Source organism: Protopterus annectens, chromosome 1.part0 (assembly GCF_019279795.1).
Source record: "Protopterus annectens isolate FY-2018-M chromosome 1.part0, PAN1.0, whole genome shotgun sequence".
Taxonomy (NCBI): Eukaryota; Metazoa; Chordata; order Ceratodontiformes; family Protopteridae; genus Protopterus; species Protopterus annectens.
Window position 1 is genome coordinate 571,847,784 of NC_056725.1, and position 22,629 is coordinate 571,870,412.

Sequence of the window (22,629 nt, forward strand, 5' to 3'; positions counted from 1 at the left end):
TTGGTGCTGACTACTCACCCTCTCAACTACCCTTATAGAATAATCCAAAATCATGCAAGTCTTTTATATTGTAGAAAATGCTTCGTACTGAGTTGGGCATTTTGGATGTGATTTTTCCCCTCCCCATCACTTACTTATTTCTGGCTTAGGATGATCGTCTATTTTTCATTATCACATTGCTTTTCTCTCTCCTTCACTTCTAGTTGTTGTTCTTTCTCAGCTTCCTCATGTCCCATAGATTAATTTCCAGTGCACAAGAGTTAGTATATGTAATTCCAGTTAAGACTAGAAAGCCCTCAGGATTGAAATGCCTATCATTTGTCTACCTGCAGCACACACTATCCATGCTGCATTGTGCACAAAGTTGGTACCACTTCCTCTCTGGACATATTAGCCTGATAAATTCCTCTTGCGTGGCATAACTTTGTCAACTGTGCCACTGAAAGGTTACTGTAGTTGTCAGAAAAGCACATTTTCTGACTGTTCCTAAACTAAATTGATCGAAAAAAAAAACTAAAGAACTGCTGTATCTGTATCTTTTATATATTTTACCTTGTGGCTGAGAGGGTTAACAAGCACCTTTGGTAACAGGCTAAATAAATTAAATTCCTATATACCCCACTAGCCACCAGTGTGTGAATGGCGGGGGAGGGGGGGCTAGTAACAAAGCAACAGAATGTGATATATGAATAAACCACTATCACCAATGTGACATCCAGATAGGAGGATGACACCCACTGACACTAAGATGGTTGAGATCAAAGGGATTTGAATGCCACCATTGTCAACCAAGGGAAAAATAATAGCAAGAAAATACATGCATGTCTGTTTCAATCAGTAATCTATAATGTAAAACCAGGAGCCAAAAGCATAAAGAGAATATGCACTACTATCCTGAGAACCTCCACACCCACACCCACACCCAACTGCTTGGTGGACTGCACACAGGCCACCAAGCAACCCCAAACCTGTGTCTCACTGCTCTCTCTCTCTCTCTCTGTGAACCAGTGACTTCCACTGCCCCATTATCTACAGCAACTGCCATTCACACAGCTTATTTACACACACACACACACACACACACACACACACACACACACACACACACACACACACATGAGTGTGAAAACACACACAATTCACTGGGAAGACTGGTAGAATTCTCCAGTCCCACATAGCTTTCTTATTGGCATGGTACTACTACCACCCTCCATGTTTTAGGGCAAGAGACCTCCAATTACCTGGCTGTTTTCAAATTAAGACAAGTATGAAATCACACCACTGACATCTCTTCAGCCTCGCTTGAACCACCTTACTCATGCATGCTAACTCTAGCCCTGCCCTTGCCCATAACCCCATCCCTACTCATTACCTTAAAAAAAAAACCTTTCCCTAATATTACCTCTACATACCTTTCCCTAATATTACCACTGCATAAGAAACTCGGGCACATTTCCTATACATCAGCATAGATGCACAACACTAAAAGTGTCCCCAACCTAGCCCTTACTCTAACACTAACTCCCCAAAAAACTTGCACATAGACTCCGACCTTCAATGCTGAAACTTTCATTATACCCCAAAGTTTCAGCATTAGCACTTAAAGCCCTAATCATAACTCAAAACATGTATCCTAACCACACCAGTCAGCTTTCACACATTCAATAGTCACAGCACTTTACAGTGATTACTGTCAATAAAAAAGCACATTGGTATTCTTGACAAAGTGAACTGCCATCATACACATACACACACACACACACACACACATATATATATATATATATATATATATATATATATATGTGTGTGTGTGTATGTGTGTGTGCATGTGCATCATCAAACACTGAATGCTCAAAAGAGTGAATACAAACAAAATGAACTTTTTAGATCGAATTTAAAAGATGAAAATAACAAACAAAGACAAAAAACAATACTGTTTGCAGCGGACAAGCTCCACTGTACCCCCCACCACCCACTGCTAATCAAATATACCAACTCTGAGATTGCAAAACAGCTGGGAAAGGGTGAAATCCCAGACTCCAATGTACCACGATCTTGCACGGAAAACAGCTGTCTGAAAAACAAGGAAAAAAGAATGTTCTATCTTTTCAGCATTCTGTCTTAAAGACTGCAACCATATGTGTGTGTGTGTGTGTGTGTGTGTGTATAGGTATACTATGAAAGGTGGAAATTATTCCATCTCTAAGATTGGGAAGGGCCATATTCCCCAATCCAGGTATTATAGCGATCTCACACAATTGTGTTTTATAGATCCAAATTGCGTCAACAAAACAGCTGTCAACTTTCAAAGGTAAAGGGTTCGAAGCCCCTTACTACCAAACACTGAATGAACTTTTTCTCAATGCTTCCATGGTATAAGAAATTAACATTAGACAGATAATTATTTCTTGTGCTAACATTGTGAGAAGAGAAATTAATAATCAAAGGAAATTGCAGAATATCTTTAGAGCACAGACACGTGCCGATTTCTTCTCTCCCATGCAATGTATATAAACAACTGAATACAAATCTAGCCTTTACAATCTAGTTTTGCAGCCAAGTCTCTTCACACTCATAGTTTGTTTAGAGTAATATATTTATGAACTTTTTCCACCCACATGATATCCCTGAGGCTGAAAATGTAGAAATTAATGCAATACTCCAGCACTGGCTGAAAAAGGGCCTTGTATAGTGTTATAAGGCCCTCTTTTCATCTAGTTGCAAGAAATTTCAGAGTAGTGCTAATGATACTGAAGCACTCCCTTACAATCATTTCAATGTATGCAGACAGGTCACTGTCAGTCAACAACCCCAAGTCTAACTCATTACATGATTCCAGAAGGCTAATTTAACTTGAAGGGTATTGATTATTCTGAAGTCTTAAAAGTTACCTGATAAGTATCCATTCTCTGATACAAATTATCTAAATATAACTGAAAAGCTCTCTGATCATCAGTTAATACTATGGTAACAAGTTTTATATCATCAGCAAATTTGAAATTCCAAATATTGTCTCATAAAGGCATCATAGGTCTAAACTTCCCAAGAAAACACCAGAATACTGAAACTCTTAATCACTCTGAAACCAGGCTTAAATGCTAACATGGGACTGAGGGGGACAAATCTGGGCACTGAGTAATGTGGGTATTCGACTTTCTGAGCGTTGGAATTCAGGATTTCATACAGTCTGAATCAACATTCTGAGTGTCAATCTTCTAAGTGTAAACTAATGGAGGATGGAACCACATGTTTCCCAAGTAGAGGAATATGCAAAATCTATTTCATGAACTGTTTGACTTGGAATAAGGAAGAAAGGAGGGGATCTAGCAGCAGACAAGCAGAAGTGTAAAACATGGGGAATCACCAGAGCCCCTGCCTCAGTTGGGTCCTAGTCTCTATTATGGCATCAACTAGAAAACCTCTTCAGTCTAGCTAACATGATTTCCTACTAGTGGGTTTTCTAACCTCCTTTAATACCTGTTGCACGTTTTCTAAAAACAGGTGTTTAAATGGGATCAAAAATTAGCACCCACACAGTCAGGTTGCATGTTCAGAATGTCAGTGTGGGTAAGAAATCCCTTGTCCTGTGGGAGTAGGCGCAATTTATGAGGAAGTTTTTCGTGACTGCTCCTGACCACATATATTTAAGGGAGAACTAGTGTTGCTTCAGGCCAAAAGGAAGATACCAGGAATATCTTAGAAGAGTCCTTCTTCCTCTTTAGTAAGACTATGGTTATCAGAGGAAGGGGTGGGCATAAAGAAACATTTTTGTCCAAGGAATAGAAAAGGTCTCAGTTTTCCAGGACCGCTTGCAAGGAATACTGGCACTGAACTGGTGTAAGTGTCTGTTGTGAATGGTGTTAAACAGATCTTTGTCAGGTAGTTCCCCACAGGAGGCCAGTCTCCTGGAAGACCTCTGGGTGTGGCATCCTCTCATAATGGTCTGTCCTGGATCTCCTTATGGAGAATGCCACTGTTTTCTGCTCTGACAGAATTGTAGTTTGCCTGAAGGCAGACAATGTTTCAAGTTCCCAGTTCACTGACCTCCATGGCTACCCTGCAAGGGATTAGGACTAGTTTTCCCCATTTGTTTATGTACCCCATAACTGGCTGTTACTTTTATGTCCACCAGCAGTCAAGATGTTCACACCTGAGTGACTGTTTTATTGCTTTTATCAGGGACATATTTTTTTTTTTTTAGGCTTAGGTGCCTCTTTCTGAAATGAGGCTTCCACATACCTTGAACATTGATTCACTCTTCATCTAATGAGGCCCTCTTCCTCTTATTATGGGAAGACATGGGTGCTGAAGACTTTAAGGACTGTAATTCCCTCATGAGACCTTGAGCTAATTTGTACCAGTCTTCTTGGCAACCCCTCAAACTGGACATAGATGAAAAGGAAAATACATGCCTGGTCATCTGGGTTCTTTTCTTTGGTGTCTCTAGTCTGATAATCCAAACCACAGACATCTAAACTTCCATAAACAACCTTTTTCTTTCAATCATAATGAAATAGAGTTCTCTCTTCTTGGCTGAGGGTACCTGAAATTCAGTCTGACTGGATATGTGGATATCATGGGCCTTAGCCCCTTCATGTGGGGTCTCATCAGTGGAACCAGGTGGATTGGATGGACAGTGTGAGGGCTCCAGGACTACCACAGTGACACTGTTCATTCCAGACCACTGAAAAGATGAAAACATATGAGTCTCTTCCAAATCTTCTTTTGAAATGTTTATCTTCTTTTTTGATTGAAGGAGGATATTCTTGGTAGAGGAATTATTAGTCATGGTCACACACCCCAAGTCTCTTAGGTAATGGTTGTCAAGAAAGAGTTTTAGGTTATTAAGCCTCCTACAAAAAGTTTTGGGACTGCAACATAAACAAATGTTATACAACTTGATACACAGTCTATGCAGGCACCCTTTAAATTATCTGCCTACAACACATGGACTTCTCTTTCCTGACAGACATATAATACACTTGAAAAACACTTCTCACAGAAAAAGGTTAGGAATATTTTGTTGCAAGCTAACTGCAAACACTGAAGCTGCTGCAAAGATGTGATGTCTGATGAAGCTTATCAATGGCAAGAAAGTTTTGAAATTTGTAACCCATAGATCCTATTTATAGCATAAAGCTTTCATGCTTAAATGGATGTACAGTGAGTAAGGAAGTCATCCAAAAGCCTTTAGCATACTGGTCAGACATCCATTGTCCTTGGCAGGATAAGTCCTACATATCTTTATGCTCCTGCAACAGTGATCTAATGCTGAACATTAAGTGTCCTCCAGAACTGGAATACCTGCAGGCAAGAACAGGTAGATGCATATTCTGGTTTTGAAAGGTGGAGTAGGAGATATACAACAGAATAGGCCTAACACAGACTGTGACTTTAGTAAAATGGCTAATGGGGAGGAAGACTTTCCAAGAAAGAAATTTAACATCTGCACAGTTCACTGGTTCAAAGACAGGAAGTGTAAGTTTGTTCATTCATTCATCCATCCATTCATTTATTCTCCTATAAATATCCTCAATTACTGTAATAGTAGTGTGGTAGCCAGGGTTTACTCCAGCACTCAGTGGAGGTACGGCACAGAACCAGCTCTTAACAAGAATGCCAGTATATCAAAGGATATATGGGTGTGCACCTCATTCCTTTTATTTGTCTCAAATGTGGCAGAAAATTCCCCTTTGGAGCTCAAAATAAGAAGGTACCATGGATGCCTGACTGGCCCTTTAAATTCTGACTTACTTTTCATTATTAGTTATACTTTTCGCTTGCTTGCTGATGTCATCATGCAAGCAATAGGAAGTACTAGAGCTTTAAGTAATTATAAAAAACATCAAGCTTTGTGACTTGCCTGTGATGTGACATGGCAGCACAGTGTGCACAACGAACGCAATGCCTGCACATGGATACACACACACACACACACACACACACACACACACACACACACACACACACACACACACACACACACACACACACACACACACACACACTTAAACACTCATGCAATCACAAAATCTGGAAAATGTACAGTCTTGTCAGTTCATACAGCCTCATGTCAGACCAAACTAGAGAAGTGAGAGTTGTGAGACAGAAACAATAAATGCTACAGTCTAACTTTCTCTATCACAAAGCATGAGGTCCTGTGGAGGGACAGGGTCTTTGACAGGTGGACTCAGATGGAAGATGCCTTTTAGAAAGGTGTTAAATCAGTTTTAAGATTCCAGTGGTATCCTATCTTGCCCATTATTGAGGTCAGAAATGGACAGTCTTGTGAATTTTAACTGTGCTAATGAAACTTTACTCACAAAAGGAAGACATGTAGCTCCACATCAAAGGTCACAAAGCCTCTAGTGGACATTCATATTTATCATCAGTTTAAGCAAAGAAATAATTCAGCTTGTCCAAGTTATTTGTTTTGATAGAAGGTTTATGACAGAGACCACTCCAACAGGAAAGGTGGGGACTCTCATTATTAGAGGAAAGTACAGCTGTGTAAACTCTTACCACAACAGTAAATGTGCTTCTCTTTACTGTTGCAGTTTTCATAAAAGAAGGCATCTCCTGCCAAGAATAGCCCAACATCCAGCCAGTATAACAAAGCCATTAGTACTTACAGGTGCCATACGTCACATATGCACTCCCCGCCCAAGGTGTACATCATTAAGGTGGCATACAGACACACACACACTCAGAACTGAACAAGCCCCAGCAGGAAGAGAATGTTCATAGGGACAAGGAAGAACATTTGCATCCAGAGGAAGAAAAGAGAGAAGGGCCCCACAGCCAGGAGGGCAAGCAGATCAGCCTAGAGAAGAGGGGCAGAAGGGAGAAACTGAATAGTGCAACAGTGAAGAGATGGGCAACAGTGAAGAGGACATCTACTGTTGTGGTATGATTTTACACAACTGCACTATGTCTTCACATATCATTGTTGCAGTACTCATAACACATGGGAGCGTACCAAAGCTCAAGAGGAAACCCAGGAGGAGGATGGCACTGAAGAGCCCTGTAGAAACCCATGCAGGATAGCCCTGTCAGAGAGCCAGCTCTAGCCCTGGAAAAACATACAACTTAGTGAAGTACAGACAGAAGACCAAGTAGCAGCCTCAAGAATAGAATTGGTATCCAGCCTCTTAAAAAAACACCATAGGAAGCAACAGCTCTGGTGGACTGAGCCATTACTGAAGAGGAAAGGCATTTACCATGAAAAAAATAACAAAAAGAAATGGCTTTAGAAATCCAGAAAGAGAAGATCTGCTTAGAAACAGCTAAACCCAAAGATCTGGGATGAAAGAAAACAAAAAGCTGCTCAGATTTGCAAACAACTTTAGTTTTATCCAATAATATCACAGCTGTCTATGCAAATCCAGTGTGTAAAGAACCTTCTCACTGGCAGACTGTGGAGAAGGAAGAAAAAGGAAGGCAAATGTATAGACTGGTTAACAGACAATTCACTGACTATCTTGGGCATAAAAGAAGGATTAGTATGATGAGACACCCTGTCTCTGGAAAACTAAGAAAGGAGGAACAGCCATGACAGCCCAAAGTTCAGATACCCTCTTGGCCAAAGTGATAGCCAAAAGAAGAACAGTCTTCAAAGTACAATACTGTAAGGAAGCTGAAGCAGCAGGCTCAAAAGGAGCCTGAGTCAATTTTTCAAGAGCAAAACTGAGTTCTCAGGAAGGTGGAATAGGCTTCCTGGGAGGCCTGATAACAAATTATTTGACCTCAAATCTGGAGCCTAGAGGAGGAGTCTAGAGCAGGCAAACAGAAATTGCTGACAGGTGAGCTTTAACTGAAGAATATACCAACCCAGCATGGAGCAGAACACACAAATAATACAGAAGCAGAGGAACCTCTGCAGATAGAGGATCCTAATAGTAAAAGAGGTACCAGACAGAAAATCTCTGCCATTTGGACAGATATGATTTCCTGGTAGTGGACTTCCTGGCCTCCTTCAGGACCTGAACATCTTAAGAAAAAAGGTGCCTAAAAGGGATCAAAACCCTATCACCCACAGTGCCAGTTGAAAAGTTGCCAAGTAGGGATGGAAAAGAGACCCCTTGTCTTGTGTGAGAAGGTCCAACCTGTGAGGTAACTTGTGGTGATTGACCCTGTCCAAGTAAGAAAGAAGGGGAACCAATGTTATCAGGGCCAAAAGGGAATCCATAACAAGATTTTGGGAGAATCCAGCCTAATCTTGTAAAAGATGCCCAGTAGCAGAGGAAGGAGAGGGAAGGTGTACAGGAACATCCCCTTCAAAGAAAAAGACAGTCCGTCCACTTTCCAAGTCAGAGGACTTGGGACTCTGCCACAAAATAGAGTAAGCTGTCTGCTCAGAGGGGAGGCAAAATGATCTACCTGAGGAATACCACTCGACTGGACAATGTCCAGGAACACATCTCTGTAAAGCATCCATTTGTGAGCTTGTGTGCTGGACCTGATCGAAAAGTCTGCTACTAGATTGTGCTCTGACAGAATGTAAACAGCCTGAAGAGTTGCTTGATACTGGACAGCTAGATCCCAGACCTGAAGAGATAGTCTGCAAATAAGGTAGGACCTCGTACCCTCTTGCTTGCTGACATACCACATCACTGTTGTATTGTCCATGAAAACTTTGAGGGGCCTGGGATGAAAGAGGGAATGAAAATCTTGAAGAGCTAGAAGCAGAGCCCTCATATCCTTGATGCTGATGTAGTCTAACCTCTGATGAAAAGGTTAGAGACCCTGAACCTTGACAGAGCCAAAGGAAACCCCTTATCTCCTGTCTGAGATGTCTACAAAAAGTTTTTGAGTCAGGGCTGGAGCCTGGAAAAGAAGCCCTGTCTTCAGAGAAAGTTGATGAATCCACCATTGAAACTCAAGCTTTAGACAAGGAAGAAAGAGAACTGGGAAGTCCAGCAGGCAGCAAAGTTGAAGCCACACTGACTTGATGTACCACTGTAGCTTTCTCATATGAAGCCTGGCCAGAGGAAGCACAGGAATGGTGGAAACCATGAACCCAAAAACTCTGAAAAAGTCCCTAGCCGTGACTGAATCCAGAGGGAGAAGAGGCTGGAGAAAGGCAATAAGAGACAAGGCCTTGAGGGCAGGCAAGGATGTCAGTATGGGGATGGTCTGGATCCTGCAACAAAGGAAAACATGACCCAGGTAATAGGTCAGAGCTGAGTTTTGAAAATTTATGCTGAACCCCAGACTCTGCAATACAGAAATAGTAATCTTGAGATTGTGAAGCAGAGCCTCAGGGGAGGAAGCTTGAATGAGCAGATTGTCCATATAAGAAAAGATCTGAACTCCTTCCATCCAGCAAAATCAATGCCAGTAGGAAGGCATATAGTGAGTACCCCTGGGGTAGGAGAAAGGCCAAAGAGCAAAGCAAAGAACTGAAAATGTAAGGAAGAAACAGAGAAATTTTATTTATTATTTATTTATTTTACATTTGTTTACAGGGAAAGTCTGACTGGACACAGGTCTTTTTTCAGCAGAGACCTGGGCAGAAAAGCTCCATATACAACAAAATTAATTAAGAGCATGTTACAAACACTGACAGAATATTTAAGAACTGTTACAAACATTGACAATTTCAGTCACAGATTCTTTTACAGTAGACAAGTTGGTGGACATAATTTAGGATTACAGTAAAGTTCAGTAGTCAAGTTTTAAAGACCTGAGTTATGTGAGCTATCAGCTGAGTAAAACATAATATATAAGCTGTAGTTTCAGTATGAATCAGTGCATATCAAGTTACAATCTATGCCTAGCTCATCAGGAATCAAAGTTTAAATAAGGAATTGGTTTATTTGATTAGCAGGTTTTTAAAGTGGTAGTAAAGGAGGGGAAGAAAGGTAGGAGGAGAGGCAGAATTAGAAGGATTGTTAAAGAAGAGTGGTGAATGGCTATAAATACTAAGTGTTGGTGGGGAGGATTTGGGTAGAATTAGCTAGAGGAAAGCAGATGCAAAAATTTCCTGAAAAGTGAACGGATAAGGATATAAAGGTTGGCATCCTTGAGTCCAAGACAGACCAGAAATGCCTGGATGAAAAGAAGGAGAAATAAGGTTTGAAGAGAACATCTGAAAAGAAGGAATCTTGAGAAAGGTGTTGAGCTTGGAAAGTTCCAGAATTGTTATCCAGGTGCCCTTATTCCTGAGAACCGAAAACAATCTGGAATAAAAAACCCTCCCCACCTGGGCAGGGAGTGCAACATGAATGGTGTCCTGGATCAAAAGAGAATGAAGTACCTGTGGGAAAAGAGGACGTTGTTCTCGAGGAGGATGAGGGATGCCCGAAAAGGGAGGAAAGGATTTCCAAACCATAAGATAACCCTGGTGGATAAAGGACACAATCCAAGGGTTTGTTGTGATTTTTTAACCAATTTACAAGGTTCAGGGGAAGATGGAGGGATAAGGGAACCTGGTGTCATGAATGGAGATACTGCCAGCCCAACTATCTGGAATTTTGTAAACAATGATATGACATTTGTGAATATCAACATGACTTATATAGAAGTGTGAGAAAGGGAGACACTGCCAGCACAGCTATCTGTAATTTTGCAAATAACTATATGTCATTCTGCAAGCTAGCCCAGCAGTAATATTTGAGATATTAATTTAAGAACTCTCTGAGATAGCATTCTGTATTCTGTCTTTGACCTGACATCAGCTAGAAGATCCATTCACCACATTTCCCTTGCTCTGATTAAGTAAGTTATTACGGAATAGTTTAATTCTCTTAGATACAGTCAGTAATTTTTATTTATTTGAGAGTCCTGTAATGTTGTTTTAAATATTTCCTATGATTTTGAACTCTGATTTCATTGTAAATATATATTTACTATTGTCTTGTTCTTTTATTATTTATTATTAAATATATTTAAACCTTTTATTGTGACTGATCTGTATAGACATATTTAAGTTCTGAGAGTACTTGCATATTTATTTGGCGACACTTATTAGGCCACTCCTAATAGCTTTGCTCTTGGTCCAACTACCATTTGTATTGATAGTAACATTACACAGTAAGATTCAACAGCTTTTGTTAAGGGCCTTAAAGTAGCTGATAAGGGGTTCTGATGGCAGTGATAACTACCTTATAGTAAACCTGTGCCAGCCTTTCCCAGGTGTGTGTGTGTGTGTGTGTGTGTGTGTGTGTGTGTGTGTGTGTGTGTGTGTGTGTGTGTGTGTGTGTGTGTGTGTGTGTGTGTGTGTGTGTGTGTGTGTGTGTGTGTGTGTGTGTGTAAAACAAATCTCCTAGAGTGTGTATGTCAGCTACTTGGGCAGGGACACAAAGCACTTGTTGGACAGAGAGAGTGTTGGAGGACTTGGCTTGGAACCCTGGCTAAAAACTCAACTCTATAGCTGTGATAGTGGGGAGTCTTATGGGGATCTGGAGAAAGAGAGAGGAACAAGCCCTGGAGTGACTGTGGTCTCTGCGTGCTCTTAAGGGAAATTGCACTTGATGCAGAGAGCTGCATCTGGAAACAGTGTGTGTGTGTGCAACCTGTAATCCTCCCAGTGTACATCCCCCACTGGTGTCAGTGGTGAGGATTCAGGCTTCTCATTTATTGTGGGGCATCACATTTATTGGTTGGCAGTGGTGGAATATCCACATATTGGGATTCTGTGGTGTGGATATTGAACTCCTGTTGTCTGTAAACAGTGGTCACTAAAGAGGGTGCTTGTACTGTCAAGCAGCCACACAGTGAACATTCAGTTTCATATCACAATAGTTTTATTTATTTTGTGTTAGCGTAGTTAGTCAGGGAGAGCAGGCAAGGATGTCAGCAGGAGTATGGCAAGGAGCCAGTTGGCCGAGTTGTGCCACCCAACCTGACTAAAGCAGAAATGATTACAGCATTAACCATGGCTGCATCACAGACCAGCATCCAGCAGGACAACCAGACTGGCCTTGGGGATGTACAAGCCTCAAATAATAGACAGTTCAACTTTGCCTCAGAGGACTTAAAAATCCATCTGGAGTTAAAGAGACTTGAACTGGAAGCCAAACATTTGGAAATAGAATCAGCAGTCAGACTGCAGCATTTGGAGACTGAAGAAAAGGAGAAACGGAAACAAATGGAATTAGAATCACCAGAGAGACTGAGACATCTGGAAACCGAAAAAAATGAGAAGCAGAGGCAACATGGAAAGGAAATGCTGACTCTTTGCCAGGGTCATGGAGGTGATGGGAAAGGGAGTAACTGAACCCCACAAGCAACAAAGGTCAGTAAGTTTCTTCCACAATTTACAGAGAGTGATAATTTTGATAGTTTCATTCATATGTTTGAATGGATATGTAAACAATATAATGTCAACAAAGGGATCTGGGTACAGTTCTCGACCCTCTTACTCCATGATAAAGCTGTAACTGCCATTTCTAAATTGTCTGATATTGATTGCTTAAATTATAATACTGTTAAAAATTGTTTATTAGAGTGTTTTAAGTTAACACCTGAAGCTTATAGAAAACTTTTTGTGAGCATACACGCAAAGCAGATGAAAGTGTGTGCGAATATATTGCTGAGTTAAGCACTTATTTTCAAAGATGGATGTGTCGGTGTCAGGTCACCACTTTTGAAGGGCTGGCAGACCTTCTGGTGAGGGAACAAGCCCTTAGCACTTTGCCTGAGGCCATGAGAATCTGGTGGGCAGTTAGGAAATGTAATACCATACATGAGTTGGGGAAAAAGGAAGACCTATACCTAGCAAGCAGGGCATCGCTGTACAAGAAAGGGATACCCAGTGCTGCTCATGGGTCTAAGGGAATCCATGGTGGGCAGCCTAAACCACCCCAACAGAGTCCGCCAGTAGTAGGGGAAGCCACTAGGTCAGGTTTACAGCCAGGACCAAGGGTTAAATGTTTTAAATGCAACCTCTGAGGCCATGTAGCATAAAGATATCCACAGAGGCAAGGTGGTGAACAAAAGGAGAGAGAGCCCATAAATGGAAATGACAGAATGCCAACAGTAAGTTGTCTGGAGACAACAAGGATACCAAACTACCACAAGAGGTTATATCCTATCTTAGCAGATGGGAAACAGGCCACTGCTAAGAGACAGACAGCCTCTGACCTAACCTTCTCTTAGTAGGGAAGGTACCTAATGGTGCAGCTGCAGCTTTTCTATCATTTACCAAATCTGGGATTAGAGTAAGTGGTAGAAGCCTTTCCTTCATTACTAACACCATTAGTAGAGAATTTCTCCTATGGCATCATACCCAAATATACCTGTTGCTTGCTAGGAATTTTTTCTGAGCATCTGACAGGTAGCCCTTTACAGAGTAAGATCACAGATCTGTCACTGGCATTGGTGAAATAAACCATCCACACAAATATTCTGCCATAAGAAAGTGAATTTTGCCACTAGCACTGTGGTGTATAAAGATAAAGCCCCAAGTAGGTCCTGGACAATCCAGCATTTAAGGTGCTGGCAGAGAGGGAATAGGTGTGCTCATCCTGGGGAAAGGGCATTCATCCAGGTGTTCCTTGTGGAGAAACATATTCCACTGAGGGGAGTAGCTCTCTGATGTAACAGACAAATGCAGGGGTGGTGAGGAATGAGGGTAGGTCATTACAACCTCTCCCACAAGAGCAAGGATGGAATGTGTGGTCCAAGGACACCATAACGACCATTGGCCCTGACTCTGGTGGAGATTAGGAGTGCTAGGCAGACATGACATAGAAAGGGGGCACCGAGATGACCTGCTGGTTGGTTGCATGTGTGGGGGAGAAAGTGCCTTTTATTCCCTCTCATTTGACAAACTATTACACCTTGTAGTTGATTCTCTCTCTCTCTGTCGTTTGCTTTCTCTTCCTATCTCCCTCCCACTTGTCTAAGTCCTTCTTAAATGTTTCAGTGGTTTAGCTTTACACTACCCACACAAGGTGATAATTCTATCTGTGCACTACTTTCTTCGTGATGAAGTAATTCCTCCTGTGCTGATTAAAGCTGCTTCACTGCAGCTGTATTCTGTGACCTCTCCTCCCTCACTGGCCTTTCAAGTTACCTGAATTCTGTCACATGCCCCACAATACTTTATGAATTCAGACCATGTTCCCTTTTTCCTATCTCACTGGCTGTTTAGAGTTTGATATCATGTAGCCTGGCACTAGGGAGCAGAGGTCAGGTAGTCTGGCATCTGCACACCTGGTGTCTGACATACCATTGACAGAATGAAACTGTATGTGATAGAGTTTTGTCTAGTGAAGCTGTTGGAGAAGGCAAGTGTTTACACCATTCATTATCTGCATGTCATCAATTTGTGGAATAGTTGGTTCTTTAGCTCACATCAGAACAGAAGGAACAATGCAAAAAAAACCAGATTGGTTTAGTGGCATAAATCTCCAGTCAAACATTAATGTTTTAGGGAACAGCAGCAAACAGGGGCAGAATGAAGGCAGAACATTGTATGGAGGGAAGGGGTTAATCACAGTGGTGCAGCAGTTAACGTTGTCACCTCACACCAAGAGGTTCTCCGGTTCGATTCTCGGCTGGGGTGCCTTCTGTGTGGAGTTTGCATGTTCTCCCTGTGTTCGCGTGGGTTTCCTCCGGGTACTCCGGTTTCCTCCCACATTCCAAAAACATGCATCTGGAGCATTTCTCCCTGGGCCTCCTCTGAAAACAGGCTCTGTGGAACCTCATTCCCGGTCAACAAATGTTAAATAAATAAATAAATAAATCACACACTGTAGGGCAAAACCTGTTACCTTGAGTACATTAAAGTTTTATTATGCACATGTACTTGAAAGAGCCTGGGTTTTTGTGTAAATAAAGCACAAAATTTAAAATAAGAAGTTATGTACTCACCATAACGTTCCATCTGAGTAGGTATCTTCATTTGTCTGCAACCTTTGGGATACGGATCCGATCTTGGATCCGAGCCGGCAACTTTTACCACAGCATAGATCCGAGCTCCTAGCTACTCCCTTTACCCATAATCCCCTGCCAACCCTAACTGACCTCAGATCAAGTTTGCCTGATATAAGCATTGTTATTGTGCCCCGGAAGGAGCTTATCCAAGACAGATCCTATAGGTCAGGGGGAAGGAGGGGGGGATGGTTGCAGACAAATGAAGATACCTACTCAGATGGAAAGTTATGGTGAGTAACTTAATCTGAAGTAGGAACTTCATTTGTCAGCAACCTTTGGGACAGAGTCCCCAGCTACCTGAATACTGGGTGGCCTTTATGGAAGAACATTCCGGAGCACTGCAGAGCCAAAGGACGCCCTACATCTGGAGACAACATCCACTTTGTAATGGCTGATAAAGGTATGAGATGACGCCCAAGTGGCTGCGAAACAAATATCATCTAAGGGAACCCTAGATTTAAAAGCCCTAGTAGAATGAGCTCGGACTCCTGAGGTGCAGGCCTCCGAACTCTGCTAAGAGGATACAACTAGCTATCCACCGTGATAGTGTAACTTTAGAAATTGACTTGCCTAAAGTTGTTTTGAGACAAACAACTGGTCAGATTGCCTATGACCAGCAGTTCGATGAATATAAAAATGTAATTGTCTGTGCACATCCAAGGAATGCAGTTTGTACTCTCCTTTGTTCTGGTAATGGGGAAAGAACACGGGAAGATTAATAGATTGATTAATATTAGCTTCCGAAGACACCTTAGGCAGAAAGGACAGATTGAGCCTGAGGTAAACTCTATCTGGATGGAAGGTTAAATATGGCGGTTTAACACATAGAGCCTGAAGTTCAGAGACCCTTTTAGCTGAAGTAATGGCCACCAAGAAGGCCGTCTTCCAAGAGAGATATTTAAGATCAACCATGGCCGTCGAAAGGGGGCTAGTCAAGGCTTGGAGAACCAAAGACAAATCCCATGGGGGTACTACCTCCCTGACCGGAGGTCTGAGAAGGAAGGTACCCTTGAGGAAAGCTTTACAAAGCTTGGAAGTAATTACAGGGTCCGATTCATGCCCTACATGATAATGTGAAATCGCTGCCAGTTGTACCTTGACTGTAGAGCAGCTAGCCCCTTGATGAAAAGGTAGTTAAGAAATCCAAAACCGCGTGAGGCGCCGTGAAAGGATCCAAGTGATGGTGCCAGATGGAGAAACGTTTCCACTTGCTTCGGTAGACTCTTCTGGTGGAAGGTTTATGTGTTGCTACTAGGATGGCTTTGACTGGTGCGGAGATTCCGGGAGTCCTAATCAGGAGTGGAACTTGAGCAACCAAGCAGTCAACTTGAGGTTGACCAGGTTGGGGGCCGGAAGACCCAGAGGGTGAGTAATGAGATCTGGGAGTGGATCCAGAATCCATGGTGGATGAATTAGGTGAGACCACAGGTACGGGAACCATGTTTGATGAGGCCAGAATGGGGCAATAAGGATCATTTTGCTCCCCAGCCGACTTGCTTTCTGTAAAAGTTTCAGCATCATGGGCAAAGGAGGGTAAGCGTAAAGGAGACCAGGAGTTCAAGCATGTACTAGAGAGTCTCGCGGGGACTCCCCCTGAGGGTAACTGTTGCATTTGGTATTTGAAGGAGAGGCAAAAGATCGCAACAGGGTTGCCCCATTGGGCAAATATTTGTTTTGCTACTAGAGGATTGAGAGACCATTGCACAGAGTCAGAGACGACTGAGCCTGTCTGCTAGGATGTTGGACCAATAAGAAAGCGGATGGTGGAAATCGCCCATTCCCACACTCTCATGGCCTCGTGACAAAGAGGATAAGACCTGGTTCCCCCCTGTTTGTTGATGTACCAGACCACTGACATGTTGTCCGTTTGTACTGCAATCGTCCCAATCAGAAGAAGGCTGCAAAGTGCCTGCAACATCAAAAGCACCGCCCTCATCTCTAGGACATTGATATGCAAAGAGGTCTCTGTGGCCTTGGACCGTTCTGCCTGAATAGTGCCCCCCACCCCAGGCGAGAGGCATCCGTGGTCACTGTGGCGACGGGGGAAGGCATCGAGAATGGTCATCCGGAGCCACCACATGAGCGACCCTCTGCAAGCCCTGCTTAGGGGAATAGGATGGGACAGGGAGTTGTGAGACAGGGACCATTGTACTTGGAGGGTCCACTGCAGGACCCTCATATTTAGGCGGGCTAGGGGCAGTAGAGGAATAGCTGCCGCCATGGACCCTACAGCCCTCAGGATCAATTCCGCAGGTGGAGCAAGAAGTATGAGAATGGCCTGGACATGCAACCTCAGGTTCTGAAGCCGATCGGGAGTCAGGAAGGCAAGCATTATCCTGGAATCCAATCTCGCCCCTATGAAATCTATTACCTGTGTAGGGACTAGAGAGGATTTGGTCATGTTGATAGTCAACCCTAGGCGTGGAGCAAGGTTGAGGAAATAATCCCTGCCTGAACAGAGCAGATGCCTTGTTGGGGCGATGAGGAGCCAGTCGTCCAGGTATGGAAAGACCTGAATTCCCTGAAGCCTCAGGTGGGCCGCTATGACCGCCAAGACTTTGGTGAACACCCTGGGGGCTGAGGTGAGACCGAAGGGAAGGGCCCTGAACTGAAAGTGACTGGCTCCCAGCCGGAAGCGGAGGAACCTCCTGGAGCATCTGTCCACTAGGATGTGGTAGTACGCATCCTTTAGGTCTATCGAGCACATCCAATCATTCTCCCATAATAGGGGGAGAATAGATTGTAAGGTGACCATTCGGAACTTTTCTTTGGGTACTGCCAGGTTCAGGAGAGAGAGAGAGATCGAGAATGAATCTCAAGTCCCCCGTCTTTTCTGGCACCAGAAAGAACCTGGAGTAAAACCCCGATCCGAACTGATCTGGGGGGACGGGTTGGATGGCTCTTTTTTGCAAAAGCTGCTGAATTTCTGTAGCAGCTGTCTCCCTTTGATTGGGTACGCCGGGAGGCTTTTGGTTTTGGGGTTACAATAAAGGAATTTGGTAACCTCTGGATATCATGAAGCACCCAGCAATCTGTTGTTATGGACTCCCACATTGCTAGGTGCTTTGAAACTGCCTCCAGAGTGGAGCAGCCGGGCAACTCCTCAGGGTTCTCGTGGGCCTCTCAGAGAAGGGTTCTCTGGACTCAAAGTTTCTGGGACCCCTCTGCCTCTTGGGTGGCGTCCTCCCTGTCCTCCTCTGCCACGAGAGGACTGGTTGTCGAGCAGACTGGGACTGATGAACCACATCTTCTTCTGACCCATTTGGTTCTTATAAAGGACGACTCCAATGGCAGACAACGTCTTCCGTCTTTCGCTCTGGACTAAAGTGTAATGGTTTTGCCAAACAGTGCAGAACCATCAAAGGAGTCACAGTGTCGGAGCCAGGCCTGATGCCTGATTACCAGGCCGGCTCCGCCAGCTCTAGCGGCTCCTTCAGTGGTGTGTGACAAGTGCCGCATAGAGGTGTTGGAAACTGAACGTAGAGTAGACATTCGGGAGAAGTACAGTTGCTTGTCTCCTTCCGACATGGACTCTGGGGGGGATGCAGTGTATTCTTTTATTAGATCCCACTGCATCCGGATGACGTGTGCCATATAGTTCAGCGCTCTCATGGAGAAGGTTGCTGAACTAAAGACCCGCTTCCACAGGTGGTAAATCGCTCAAGAGTCCTTACTCAGCAGGTGGACCACAGAGCTCTGCTGAGCTAGCTCTCTCTTGGTGGCCGCCGCCACCAACATGGCATCCACGGGGGGACCTCTGCTCCAGTGGGTTCTTTCAGCAGGGGGACTCAGGATCCTATCCGGGTGCTTGGGGACTGGCTCTACAGTGTCCGGCTCCTTCCAAGCCCTGGTGGAAATAAGGTCCACCAGGGGGTCGGGGGGTGGGGATACCCAAGAGGTAGATGGCCCTGCTTCGAACGCCTCTAGGAATATGGACTCATCGGAGGAAGCCTTGGGGACAGACCACCCTCCCCTAATCCTGAGCATCTCCATGATGTCTCCAAAGGAGACATCCTCGGGGGGTGATCTTGGGGAGCCTTCCCCTTCATCTAAGTCCGTATCTTCAGTAAGGGACTCAGGGGAGTCCATGTGCCTCCTCTTACACTTGGCTTTGTGAGGGACCTCGTCGGGGGGGGGGGATGTCCGAGGAAGACTCACCAGCAATATCACGTTCCAAAGGAACACCCAGAGACGCTGAAGCAGGCTGTCCCGAAGGCCGGTTGATGGGAGCACGGACCAGCTGAGAGGGAGTGCAGGGAGAAGCCGAAGCCAGGACCGGAGGTCCGGATGCACTCAACAGTGCCCTCTCCACCACCACGAAAGCCGAGGGGAGCTACTCGATAGGCTCGAGGTCGGCTCCCACGGATCGAAATGGGGACGAAATCGGGCCGAGACCCTCAGATCCGGGGGATGGAGCCAAAGTCACACAAAGCCCCTCGGATCCGAAGCTCAGTCCATGGCTCCGAGAGGTCGGATCCGGCAAACTCAAGGGACCAGTCAGAGCCGAAGTAACTAGTACTGTCGGCTCTGACACACCCCCGGATCCGACGTGGCTTGGCTCAATCTCCGAACCCAGGAAGCGGGACGGAGAAGGAGCAATTGGAGCAAAAAATGGGGTCGAGCTGGGCAGAGCACTCCCATCTGCAGCTGGGCCTGGATGAACCTCCTCATCATCCGGTCCAGGTCTGCATCTGTCGTACTGAAGGTGGACCTCGACGAGGCCACTAAGGCAGACCTAGAGTGACGCCTCCATGACCTCGAGCCTCCTCCCAGGTCCCGGTGAAAAACAAGACCGGAGCCGAGGAGGAGGCGATCCAGAAACCCTGGATGGAGAAGCCGCTTGGCGGGGCCGAGGAAGAGTCATGGTGCTTCTCCTTCCTTTTGTTTCCAGCCTCCCTCTCCTCGGAGCCAAACGGGAGGTTGAGTCCCCTACCACCGAGGGCTGGGTAGTGGCCACGAAGAACCGGAGGCCGAGCCGAGTCAGGGGCAAAGGCCCACCAGGATCAGCTTCAACCTCCGGTCCTTAAGTGCCCTGGGGTTGAACGCTGCACAATCGTGCCTCGAGGTGTTCAACCCTGTGGCCATCCGCCGGTGAAAGCTTATGGCCACACTCGGTGCATTTTGAAAAGATGGCTTTAGGGGCCTCCGACATGTTGAACAGAAAAACACACTCACTAGGCCCCTACACACACCACAAACACACACTACAAACCAGCGAGGGTAGGGAGGAAAAAATTTTACAAAAAAGATATATAAGAAGGAACCTAAACAATCTTACACACTCACACAAGAGAAGGTACAAAAAAATCAAGGTTTTTTCTCACAATTTCCCTGAACTACCAGGAGCTCGAAATCCAGCTTGTAGGCTTGAAGCACGGCAAACTAGATCTGAGGTCAGTTAGGGTTGGCAGGGGATTATGGGTAAAGGGAGGAGCTAGGAGCTCGGATCTATGCTGTGGTAAAAGTTGTCGGCTCGTATCCGAGATCGGATCCGTATCCCAAAGTTGCTGACAAATGAAGTTCCTACTTCAGATTAAATGTTTTTATAAGAGGATGAGCCCCCTCCCCCCTGCATCCATTCAGTGTTGGGGAGTGCTTTAAACTGGACCCACATCCCCTTACTTACACAGATTCTCACTTCAAGGTTACTCTATATGAGAGAAAGGGTGATTATTCATAAAATTAAAAAAAATAATTATGCTTTCTTTGCTACCAATCAATCTCAGAGATGAATGAAAACCTACAAGTTAAGCCTAAATACATTGCTACATTAGGTAACAAGCAATAATATTATTTAATCAGTTATTTATCTGTCTATCTATGTATTTAACATTTGTTTACCAGGAAAGTCCAACTGGGGCAGAAAGTGCCCATTTTTCAGTGGAGGCCTGAGGAGAAAAGATCCACAATCAAAGTCTTTCAAAAATCAAGCACAGATAGTTTAAATCACAAAGTATCATGTTACACTACAAAACATCAAGTACAAATATTTTAAATCACAAGTATCATGTTACGCTACAAAACACAAGAGTAAAAAATGCTGTAATGGCAAAAAAATATAGAACATGTTTCATGGTTGAGTGCAATGAAAAACAATAGCATGAAATGGAGAAAAATATGTGAGGAAAAAATAATTGCCATAGTATTTATTACATATGTGATAAATGAGACAATTCTAACAAGATATTTAAAGAGATATTAGATATTACATGATTAGTGAGAGTGAGTGGAAACTGAGTGATGTCTTAATATGAGAAGTGTTTACATTATGGTTGTAGAAAGAAGGATGGAGAGAAGTAGCTTATAACAAGAGTGCAGGGTATGGTGTCTTCAGGTAGCTTAGGTGAGTAGGGACGTAAGAGGTACAGGAAAGGTCTGCAGAGGTGAAGTGGATAAGGTACGGTAGTGAGAAAAACAAAAGAAAGGAGTGGAGTAGGAGGCTGGAGTGGGTTGTGAAATGTGATTTAGGTTGAAGGGGATGACTGAAGTAGAGTGAATAAGATCAGCCAGGATTGGCGCAGGAGAAGGTCCAAGATTTTGTAAAGTACTCTTTTCTCTTTTATGGAGCATTTAAAGGTGGATAGGTTAAAAAGAGTTCTGGCATTAAGAGGTAAAGAGTTCCATTTTTTTGCTACTGAGTGAGTATAGACTTTGTCCAGGGGATTTATTTAGTTTAGTTATGGTGAAAAGTTGTTTGTCTTCTGATCTAAGAGCTCTTTTGGAAAACATATGTTGATTAAAGGGGTAAGAGCCGGAAAGGGTAATAGTTCGTGTATGATTTTATGTACTGTTATATGTTGAATGTTAGTGACGTGGAGGGGGAGTTCCAGTAGGGTTGACACCTTTTCAAATGGCCAAAGTGGGACATTTTCGGGACAAACATCAGATTTAACAGGAACTTAACTTTTTTGCCTAAATATTAGCTTATTCTTGTAGCATTTTAGTTGCTTATTCTGTTTCATATAACATTTAGGTATTTTAGATGCAGAATAACTGTTTTATGCAACTATTACATACAATATAGGACATAATTATGTCCTACAACCTCAGGACATTTGCCATTTTTAATATTTTTTGTCAGGACACAACTGCCCAAAGAGGGACTGTCCCTCGCAAAGTGGGACAGGTGGTAACCCTAAGTTCCAGCCAGTTAAGGGTATGTATAGCTTTGCAGTGATGGGTAAACGAGGATGAATTAGTAGCAAACTCAGCAATTTTGTTGTAGCAGCTTTCAAGTTTGTTTATTATGGTGGATTGTAAATTGGTTAAAATGAGTGCTCTATATAGTAGGGAGGGCAGAAGACAGATTTTGGCTAGAGTAATTTTTATGGGTGTGCTGAGAAAATATTTGTTTCTGTATAGTATGCTGAGTTTTTGATGGGCTTTCTTGCTTTTGTTTTGGATGTGGAGGTCATATTTAAGATTATCATCTGTTATGACTCCTAATAGTATGGTATGGTGGACTAATTCAATTTCAGTTCCATTTGTCGAAAAGATTTTGAAGGATGCTTTGTTAGGGGTGTGAGATTTTGGGATACAGAGGAGGAGTTTGGTTTTTTAGGGGTTGAGTAGGAGTTGTACTGTTGTAAGCCAGGTTTCATTGAAGATGACAGCTTTTTGAGTGATTTCGTGGAGGTAAGTTAAGGTGTTTGAAGAGCAGATGATGCTAGAGCCATCTGCATATTGAATCAATGTGCCTTCACAAGAACATGAATGTAGCTTATTGATAAATATACTGAATAG

At 43.6% G+C, this 22,629-nt stretch overlaps 1 protein-coding gene across 2 annotated transcripts in view; it reads right to left on the reverse strand.

Moving 5' to 3' along the window:
* The window catches only part of ESRRG (estrogen related receptor gamma), a 1,147,729-nt gene that overhangs the window by 520,891 nt on the left and 604,209 nt on the right, over positions 1–22,629 (reverse strand). The window lies entirely within an intron of this gene.